The sequence below is a fragment of the Arachis ipaensis genome, chromosome B3 (assembly GCF_059453495.1).
Source record: "Arachis ipaensis isolate K30076 ecotype BB chromosome B3, ASM5945349v1, whole genome shotgun sequence".
NCBI lineage: Eukaryota > Viridiplantae > Streptophyta > Magnoliopsida > Fabales > Fabaceae > Arachis > Arachis ipaensis.
Genome location: NC_142438.1, coordinates 51,436,625 through 51,447,648, shown reverse-complemented (window position 1 = coordinate 51,447,648; position 11,024 = coordinate 51,436,625).

Below are 11,024 nucleotides of genomic sequence, written 5' to 3'. Positions count from 1 at the left end.
TCCAAACCTCATTCTTTTCAAATTGTGCTAGCTCTTCTTACATGGCTTCGACCCATGAGGGTTCTTCAAGAGCTTGCTTCACATTGAGAGGTTCCAATTGGGACAAGAAGGCAACATTGCTTGACTCGGTTTGATTTTTGCTTGAGGATCTTGTTGTTATGCCTTGTGAGGGATCACCAATGATGAATTCATGTAGGTAATCCTTCAAGAATTTCCATTCACGTGGCCTTTGAGAAACATTTCTGCCTTGACGAGTTTCAGTGGACAGCTTTGTTCTGGAATCTCTGGCTTGTTCAAGAGACAAAACTGAAATGTCTCCATCCTGATGAGATATTTCTGGACAGACAGATTCATCACATGGGACAGTTTTGGGTTTTTTTGACTTGCTTGATGGTTTACATCAGCTTTACTTCCTTCAGGAGATATTTCTGCTTTTTGTCTCATAACCAGTCAAGAGACATTTTCTTTTTATCTCGTAATCGATTAGGAGATCTTTTTAAATCTTATCTCCAGTGCAACAGAAACAGAATAGGAGTAGAAGAGAAAGAGAGAATCACACCCAGAAGTATCCTGGTTCAGCTGCTAAATGCAATGCAGCCTACATCTAGTCTCCATCACAACAGTGATGGAATTTCACTATAATCATTAGATTACATACACCAATTCTTCCCTAGGAACTACCAATTCCTATCTGGGACAAATCTAGATTCTATCCCCAAATCTGAACTTGACTTGGACACCTACCAAGCTTTTAACCGCAAAGTGCTAACCCAACTTGTAAGAAAATTCCCACAGGATCATGAAATACAACATACAGATGTACAAAAGAACTCTTAGACATCTATGGCTTTTTCTTTAATTTTGCTCACTATCATTTTTCTCTCACTGGCTTTTTCTTACAAAATTTACTCTGTTTGTCTTTTACCATGAGACTTAGACAGACAAAACTAAAGAAAAGGAATACAAAATAAAACCCGTTGAAGGAGAAGAACTCTGTTAGCTTAGGGTAGCTATGAGAACTCTGTGCTTTCTCTCCTTGTCTCAACCCTTGGCCATTCACTCTTATTATAGAAGGAGAAGCTTCCAAGGTTGAAACTGGTTCAACCAAGCCAGCAACATCTTCTCTAACACACAAGCAGTTTTGGTTCGGACAGTGAGAAGAGAGAGGGAAAACCGAAAATCAACATGCATGTACCTCTCTCATCCCTTCTCATCAAGCTTCTTCAATCTGAGCCTTTGATCTTGACTTTGGCTCCAAGAAAGAACACTGACCCTTGATGAATCTCTGATCCTTGACAGCTCCTTCCTTTCTATTTTTGCTTCTTCCTCTACGTAGCTCTAGTAGCTACCTTCTATCTTGGATGAACAAAAATGAAAACGAGCTTTACCACAGAGATCTTCTTCTATGATCGAGGCCGATTGCTTCTATTCTTGGCATGAAGATCTTGAAGCTTCTTCTTGAAATCTTGCCTTCAGTGGCAAAGATCTTAGCCACACCATGCTTCAGATCTTTCTTGTTCAGAAACCATCATCAACCTAGCATTTTTCTTCTTCATAGCTTCACTGTAATTTCTCTGTACTTCTCTTTTCTCTGATAACTTGTTCACTCTTCTTTCCTGAGTGAAGTACAATCGAAATAACAAGAGAGAGAAGAGAGATAAGAAACAAAGCATTCAATGTAAAATTAAATGAAATTGAAATGTGGACTTCAGTTACCTATGTGAGCATTTAATCAAATTGAATTTTGTGTTCTAGTAACCCATGCATGCATTCAATTTAATTAAAATTTGAATTCTACCATGAAAAGAGAGTGGGTAACCGAACCACTTTTCTTTCCATTCCTTCTTTCTTTAATTTTGGACCAAAGGCTTTGTTGATCTATCAAAAAGATTGTATTGGGCTGCATATAGGTTTTCTGGCCCAATTAGCTTTGCTCTTTCTTTAAATAATTCAGCCATATTGCATGTAATATTTTTGCACAAGGGCTGATCACTTTTTTTTTCATCATATTGGGCTTATGTTGCCTTTTTTCCAATAATCAAAACCTACACATTAACAAAATCATCATACAAATAATTGGAACTAAATACTGAAATAACAATTTTTTAATTAACATTAATAATGTTTGATCATCATAATAATCCAAGTTTTCCAAACTCAACAATCCAAGATATTCAAATTTTAATGGAAAACTTACTTGAAAAAGGAATGACTTGGACTCCAGGAACGGAAATCGTCTTGCTCATGCAATAGCAAAGGCTACGGAATCAGAAACGTTACATTCGACCTGGAGCACTCATCCACCTGCAGAAATATGAAGTATCCTTAGGAGTGAGATTCGAACATGAAGTAAGAATGCTAAGAATTAAAAGAGAAAATAAAAAAGGGGTAAATTGAAGAGGTTCGAACCGGGAATGGAGGCAGGAAAGTAAGAGGTCAATCCAGATCATTATGATCTGAGGCAGAGAACCTGCATGCAACCAACGGCAACGCGGTCTCACGGGCAGATGTTCCATGTTTGAGTTTCAACCACATCTTCACATGTAGGGTTGAAATTGAAACAGGGGATATGAAAAGAGAGGATGCTGCGGTAGAAGAAGACAGACGAGGGATTGGCTGCGGTAAAAACGGCAGAGACCTATGGGCATTGTGAATTAGACCTCCTGGGCGATGGAGGACATCGACGGAGAGGACCCAATTGCTACTGCGGTGACTAGATGGGTTACACTTGAGGCTTAGCAAAATACGGTCTCCGACAGTGAGACTTCCACAGGGCCACTAGCGCTCAGAGTTCTGATTCCTGCGCCGGTGCTGCGAAGACGAAGACGCTTCAGAACATGCAAAATTCAGCCTTTGCTCTCGTGCAAACAGTTGGGGAGTTTCAGTGGGTACCAGGTTGATTAGGGACAGAGGTTCTTTGTTTTTTAGCCTGGGCTGATCTGCTGGCCCAGGTCTCTGTCCAAAAAAAAAAGAAAAAACAAATATAGTTCCTCCACATCGTTTCAGCAGCTGAAGAAGAATAACTTCTTCATCATGGTAGTATTGGCCTAAAGGATTAGGCGACAATATTTTAATTTAGTGGCTCTTATTAGAGCCGTACAAGAAGTTATAAATTTGCAAAATTTAACTTTAAAATTTTAAAGTGGGCTAATTACAAAAGAATTGAACTTGTTCCTTTTATCTTTATAGTTTATTTTATTGTATTATAAATTAAAATTTGATTTTTATTTTTAAAATACTTAAAACTCCAGAGTTATTTGAAAAGTTAAAAATAATTTTTTAACACTAAACTTAAAAATACCAAAATATTCTTTATGTAATAATTTTAAAATTATTCGAATATTCATATAGGAATAATTAATAGTAGTTGATCTATTAGTAATTATGAATTTTAATTCAATATTAAAAAATTAAAAGTTAAAACACCCTATAGTTAATTTTTAAAATACCAAAACATTTTTTTAGCATTAATCTTAAAAAGATTAAAATACCTATTTAGAATAAAGGTTAGTTAATTGTATTAGAAATTATAAATTTAAAATTTTAAAACAACTAAAATATTCTTATAATTAATTTTTAAAATAACAAAACAATATTTTAAATTTAATTTTAAAATGACTGAAATACCATTATAGAATTATTCATATGGTTTACTCGTATTAGAAATGAGAAGTTTGAATTTGATTTTAATAAGACTAAAATACCTTTTTAATTTAATTTAAATAACTAAGATTTTCTCTTTAAAACTCAAATAAAAACAAACTTTTAGTATTATTTTAAAAAAAAACTAAAATATCTTTCATATTTAAGTATGTTTAATTATATTAGAAATTAATATTTGAATTTTTTTATAACAAGTATGAAGTTTTACCCAGATTTCATTTTAAGAGACTACAAAACTTTTTTAAGATTGATTTTAAAAAGGCTAAATTGCCCTTATATGATTAATTAAGATTGTATGATTGTATTAAAAGTTAAAAGAGTAAAGTGTCATTTTTGTCCCTAACGTTTAGGGTAAGTTCTAAAGTTGTCCCTAACGTTTCAATCGTTCTATTTAAGTTCCTAACGTTTTAAAATTGACTCAATGTTGTCCTGCCGTTAGGGATCCGTTAACAGAATTGACGGCGGGACAAAATTAAGACGATTTTGAAACGTTAGGAACTTAAATATGACGAAAACATTAGGGACAAAAATGATACATAAAAATAAAATTTAATTTAATTTTATCTTTCAATAATATTAATTTTTTACTGTACATAGTATTCAATTATTTTTCAATTACATCTAAATAAATTACACTTAATTATATTATTTTCATTTTAAATAAATTTATTTTTTTATAATTTTAAAAAATTTTGATATATTAGAGACAAAAGGTATAATTTATATTTTATTGTATATATATTATTTTTTCTGCAAGTTTATATACTAGTCATTCTACAAACATTTTATGATAACTAAAATTCTTTTAAGAGTAAAATTATAAAAAAAATTAATTTATTTAAAATGAAAGTAATATGATTAAGGGTAATTTATTTAGATGTGATTAAAAAATAATTGAATATTATGTATAGTAAAAAATTAATATTATTGAAGGATAAAATTAAAATTTATTTCTATGTATCATTTTTGTCCCCAACATTTTCGTCCTATTTAAGTTCCTAACGTTTCAAAATCGTCTCAATTTTGTCCCGCCGTCAATTCTGTTAACGGATCCCTAACGGCAGGACAACATTGAGTCAGTTTTGAAACGTTAGGGACTTAAATAGGATGATTGAAATGTTAGGGATAACTTTGGGACTTACCTCAAACATTAGGGACAAAAACAATACTTTACTCAAGTTAAAAATTTTACATATAAAAAGACTAAAATATTCTTATACTTAACTTTTAAAAGACTAAAATAAATTAAATTTTTAGAATTAATCTTACTTTTTAAAAAGACTAAAATATCCTTATAATTGATGTTCAAGCTAAGAAAACAAAATAACCTTTGAAGGTTAATTAAAAAAATAAAATAAAATACTATTATAGGACTAATTCATATTATTTGATTGTGTTAAAAATTAAAAATTTGAATATAATTTTAAAAAAAAATAAAAATACTGTTGTAGTTTATATTTAGAGTACTATAATACCCTTTTAATCATTAAGATAAGAAAGACTAAATTTTTTTTATAATATTAATTAAAATTGTTTGATTATATTAAAAATTAAAAAATTTAATATAAATTAAAAAGATAAAAATACTCTTATACTTTGTCTTTAAAAGACTAAAATAATTTTTTATAATTAATTTTAAGAGACTCAAATACTTTTTTATAATAATGGCTACTATTTAGTTATATTAGAAATTATAATTTTTAATTTTTAAAGTGACTAAAATACCTATGTAATTAATTTCAGACTCATATTTCTTTAGTGAATTGTTGAAAAAACATTAGACCATAATAAGATTTTGTTTTAAGGAAGATAAAGATTGTTGAGACTCAATGATCTATACAAGTAAAAATTATTTGATGGTTTTAGTATACAAAAATTTGCATATAAAGCTGTAGACTTAATTTGCTAAAATTTTTAAAAAGATATTTATATTTTTTAAAAATAAAATTTTTTTATTTTGTGTTTGATAAATATAAAAAATCATGTATTTGTGTTTACAGCTTTTAAAAAATAAATGTATTTTTTAAAGCACCTAATATAAAACTTTTTAAAAATGAAGTTTACTTATATAAAATAAAAAAATAATATAATTTATGCATTAATTAATATTTAAATTTAATTTTTACATTAATATTTATTATAATATTTTTAAATTTTAAAAATAATTTTACCAAATATAATTATTATTATTATTTGTGTTCATTAAAAATTTATTTTTAATATAATTTATCAAACATAAGTATTAAAACTTTAAAAAATTATCTTTTAAAAACTGTTTTTGAAAAATAAAAATTTTATCAAATTAAGTAAATTATCTGCGGTTCACGTGGCCAAAATTTTGATTCTTATGATAAAAACTAGGTTCATATGATAAAAAAACAAAAAAAAAAGATCAACATGCTATATAGTATAATTATTAAAGGAATGGCTAACATAGGGTATTGTAAATTAAGTAAGATAAACACATATGTTATTATTATCATAATTGAATAAGTGAGAGAAGATTAATTCAAAAACATCATTAAGTTTTGCAATCTTACCTATTAGTCAAAGGGGAAAGCTCAGTATACAAGTGATTAGGGCTTGTAACTATTACAAGTTCATTAACGCCTAATCCACTAAAACGCGTTGCAACTCCTACGTCACTTACACGCGCTATACAAAGATCCCGCGTTTGTATAACTACCAAATTTAAAAGATTTGTTTCCTTCTTTGATTTCCTTCTTTCCAAATTTCATCGTTCTTCTTCTCGCGTGTCTTTCCCTGGTTTTTCGATCGTTCTTTTCTTCTTCTTTCTCATTGGTTTGTTCTTCGTCATTGACGTTAGTTCTTCTCTCTGTAACTCCAGTTTCGTTTTCTTTTCGATTTTCTGGTTTCTGAAATCAAAGTTTGAACTCGTTTTGAAGATAATAGATGATTCAACCTCAGATTGTCAGCTGAATCAGGGCGAAGTGGAGCACAAATAGGAAGAAAAACGAGATTAAGAATCAATTGATTACATGTAGCAAAGAGAAAAAATGAAACCCTCATAGCAAAGACTCATTTGATAGGAATTGGAATGATTTTCTGCTAAATTTTGGTCTTGTGGACAACAAGTGGCTTTCAAGTAGTGTTGGGTTAAAATCTGCAGCAGAGGTGTAAATTTAATTTTTTATCGGGTGTATTTATAGTCTGTGTTTGGGTGTATTATGGAGATCTCTATGCAGACCGTCATATATGGGTTCCAATCTATCTGGATCACCACTTCATATTATAGTACCTGTAAATCAGACATTTTGAATACACCAGAGAGAGTTTAATTAATTTTGGTCTTGTGGACAACAAGTGGCTTTCAGGTAGTGTTGGGTTAAAATCTGCAGTAGAGGTGTAAATTTAATTTTTTATCGGGTGTATTTATAGTCTGTGTTTGGGTGTATTATGCAGATCTCTATGCAGACCGTCATATATGGGTTCCAATCTATTTGGAATTCTGGATCACCACTTCATATTATAGTACCTGTAAATCAGACATTTTGAATACACCAGAGAGAGTTTAATTAATTTTGGTCTTGTGGATAACAAGTGGCTTTCAGGTAGTGTTGGGTTAAAATCTGCAGCAGAGGTGTAAATTTAATTTTTTATCGGGTGTATTTATAGTTTGTGTTTGGGTGTATTATGCAGATCTCTATGCAGACCGTCATATATGGGTTCCAATCTATCTGGATCACCACTTCATATTATAGTACCTATAAATCAGACATTTTGAATACACCAGAGAGAGTTTAATTAATTTTGGTCTTGTGGACAACAAGTGACTTTCTGGTAGTGTTGGGTTAAAATCTGCAGCAGAAGTGTAAATTTAATTTTTTATCGGGTGTATTTATAGTCTGTGTTTGGGTGTATTATGCAGATCTCTATGCAGACCGTCATATATGGGTTCCAATCTATCTGGATCACCACTTCATATTATAGTACCTGTAAATCAGACATTTTGAATACACCAGAGAGAGTTTAATTAATTTTGGTCTTGTGGACAACAAGTGGCTTTCAGGTAGTGTTGGGTTAAAATCTGCAGTAGAGGTGTAAATTTAATTTTTTATCGGGTGTATTTATAGTCTGTGTTTGGGTGTATTATGCAGATCTCTATGCAGACCGTCATATATGGGTTACAATCTATCTGGATCACCACTTCATATTATAGTACCTGTAAATCAGACATTTTGAATACACCAGAGAGAGTTTAATTATGGAAAAAAATTTACTTATAATTGGATCAAATATATTTACACCATGTGTTCAATTTCTTACAAGAGTATATAACAATTACATTAATCAGTGACAATATCATTAGAATCTATCTGACAAAATGGACTCAATAACAATGAGGATGGCCTGGACAGTCTTATTGCATCACTTCTCCTCGCTCATATTTCTGAATTTCTCACTCAACAGATGGGTTGGACACTTTAGGTCCTTGATTTGCTGTAAACAAAGCAAAATTAGAGTTAGATATATTTCTATTATGAAAAACTGATTTGATCGAAGACATATATTTGTTCTTACATTTTTTTCAGCTTGGTTTCTGCCTGCCATTTTTTCTGAAATGAAAAATACACCCATAGATATCAGTAAGATACACCCATAGATATGAGTCAGATACACCCATAGATATCAGTAAGATATCACTCAAATACACCCAAATGATTACAGAAATACACCCAAAGGATTACAGAAAATACACCCAAACGGTTACAAGAATTCACCCAAACCAAAATTCGTTGAAGTACATCTTATGCATAATTCAGAACTCTTTCTCTTTCTCCTCCTCATCTTCTGCTGCTTCTTCTTCTTCAAAAACGATTTTACCATGAAAAATCGAAAAAAAAAAAAGAGAAAACAGAGAGAAAAGACGTAAATGAAGAAGAAGAAAAAGAGGAAAACGAGGAAGAAGAACGTGCAGAAACGAAAGAAAAGGAGAAGAAGAAGAGTAAGAGGAAGAAGAACGTGCAGCAAGAAAAAGAAAAAGAATTTTAGAAACCATGAAAATCGAAAAAAAAAAAACGAAGAAGAAGAAGAAGAGGAAGAGGAAGAGGAAGAGGAAGAGGAAGAGGAAGAAGAAGAAGAAGAAGAGAAGAAGAAGAAGAAGAAGACGAAGAGGAACCGTTTGAGTGGGGCGCGTGTAGTTACGCTCCATTCAAAACGAGTTAATGCGCGTGTTAATGAAATTTGGGCTGATAACTTGTAAAACTTGTACGGCCTTTTTACTTGTATGTGTAGCAGGTCCCTTAGTCAAAATCTCTATTCACATGATTTATTTCCATGATAATTTATATATCTCTCGATTAGATTTCATTAATAATTATTTCTATAGACAAAATTCATAATTGATTGTATTTTAATTTTTCGATTATATGTTAGAGTTTTTTTTTTCTTTTTTTTGGTTTTTTACGATATCTCTCAACCCAACAAGTTAAAAATTAATCTATTGTGGATTGGAGTTTTATTTAAAATTTTGTTACTAGCTAATAAGTTACTACATGTGCAAGACTAAATTCAAACATGCAACACTTACTTAAATGAAGTTAGTTTTTATTTAAATAAAGTAGATGTAAATAATAAAGAGCCAAATAAAATATTTACATCAAGTCATATGGAGTCATTAAATTTTTTGACCAATAACATGGTCATTAATAATCTCCTTTAAAAGTTTAAGTTGTATAAATATAATTGAATAATCTTAATAATTAATAAAATTATATAATAATTTTTATTAGATAAAAATTAATAAATTTTATTTATTAAATTATATATATAAATAATACCATTGAAGTGGATAATTTAATCTTTTTACTTTAATTTTTAAAGAATATTTTGTTATTTGAATAAAGTATCGTTTTTGTCCCCAACATTTGCGGTAAATCCTATTTGTGTCCCTAACGTTTAAATCGTCCTATTTGTATCCCTAATGTTTGTAAAAGTGATTCAATGTTATCCTGCCATCAATTACACATCATGAGCGCTTTAGTTTGAAATTTAAAAATCTCTTCTTGAAGTTAGAATACAAATGTCTGGGATAGAATCGATAATCTACTCCGAAAAATAGCTCATCAAATGTTGAAACTAATTCATACAACATTTACATAATTCACTTTTCTAGGGACATAATTGAATCTAAACACAAATAGTGGATATAATATTAAAATCGAACACATCCAAGTGAGACCTAATTGAGAATGAATTCATACAAGTGAGAATATAATTGAAAAATATAATCTGATTTGTTAGTATAATTGATAGTAGGATAACATTGAATCACTTTTATAAACGTTAAGGATACAAATAGGACAATTTAAACATTAGGGACACAAATAAGACTTACCCCAAACGTTGAGGACAAAAACGATACTTTACTCTTGTTATTTTTATAATGAAATTAAAATTTTAACATTCTCATAATCAGATAGACACAAAAAAAAAAAAAAAAAAACTAAAAAATAAAAATAATCAAATTAAGATTATAATATTTAACATAATCAAACATAGTTATACCTTCAAGAGTTTTAAGGAGGATTTTTTAGTCATTTAAAATGAAGTAAATGAGATTTTATAATTTTTAATATAAAAATCTAATTTTTGATGTCCAATAACATCAAACAATATAAATTAATCATACAAGTCATATTTTATTAGTTTTCTTAAAATTAGTGTTAAGATGTAGTTAATTTATTTTAAAAACTTGTTGTAATTATATTTTACATATTTAAATGTTTAAAATTATAATTTTTAATACAATTAAACAATTATTAATCTAAAAATTTTTTTGAATGTTTTTAAAATGACCAATGTAAATTTTTTAAAGTTTGCTGAACAAATTTATCCTAAAATCTGCAAGAGTTTGAGTGTCATGTACTTATCACGCTCCTTTTCTCCTACTTAAAGAGTTTTGGGCTCTTATGCAAAAAGGGCATATTTACGAAGAGTTTCTGAATTTTATTTAATTCTTTTGTGTACCCAAATCCTTTAAGATCCTTCATATATTTTCACCATGCTAGAACCTTAATTGTATTGTGAAAGTTTAAAAGGGCTATTTAGAAGACTCTCTTATAACAATGTTTCAGTACAGTGCAATTCTCAATTATTATTATTGAGGACTAAATATGTAGGCAGGGTTCGGTCGAGTTGATATTCATCATTTGTATGCTGTCTCTTTTGAACTCATTTTTTCATTTATAATTTTTAAGTTTGATTTAAAACCTTAGAAATTGTTTTTAATAATCTTACATTAATTTGCATAAAACAGAAGTAACTTTTATCTTTCACTGTTCACAAGTTCAAAAACTTAATAAGCTTTCATGTTTAGTCTTTTTTTTTTTTTTTTTGAC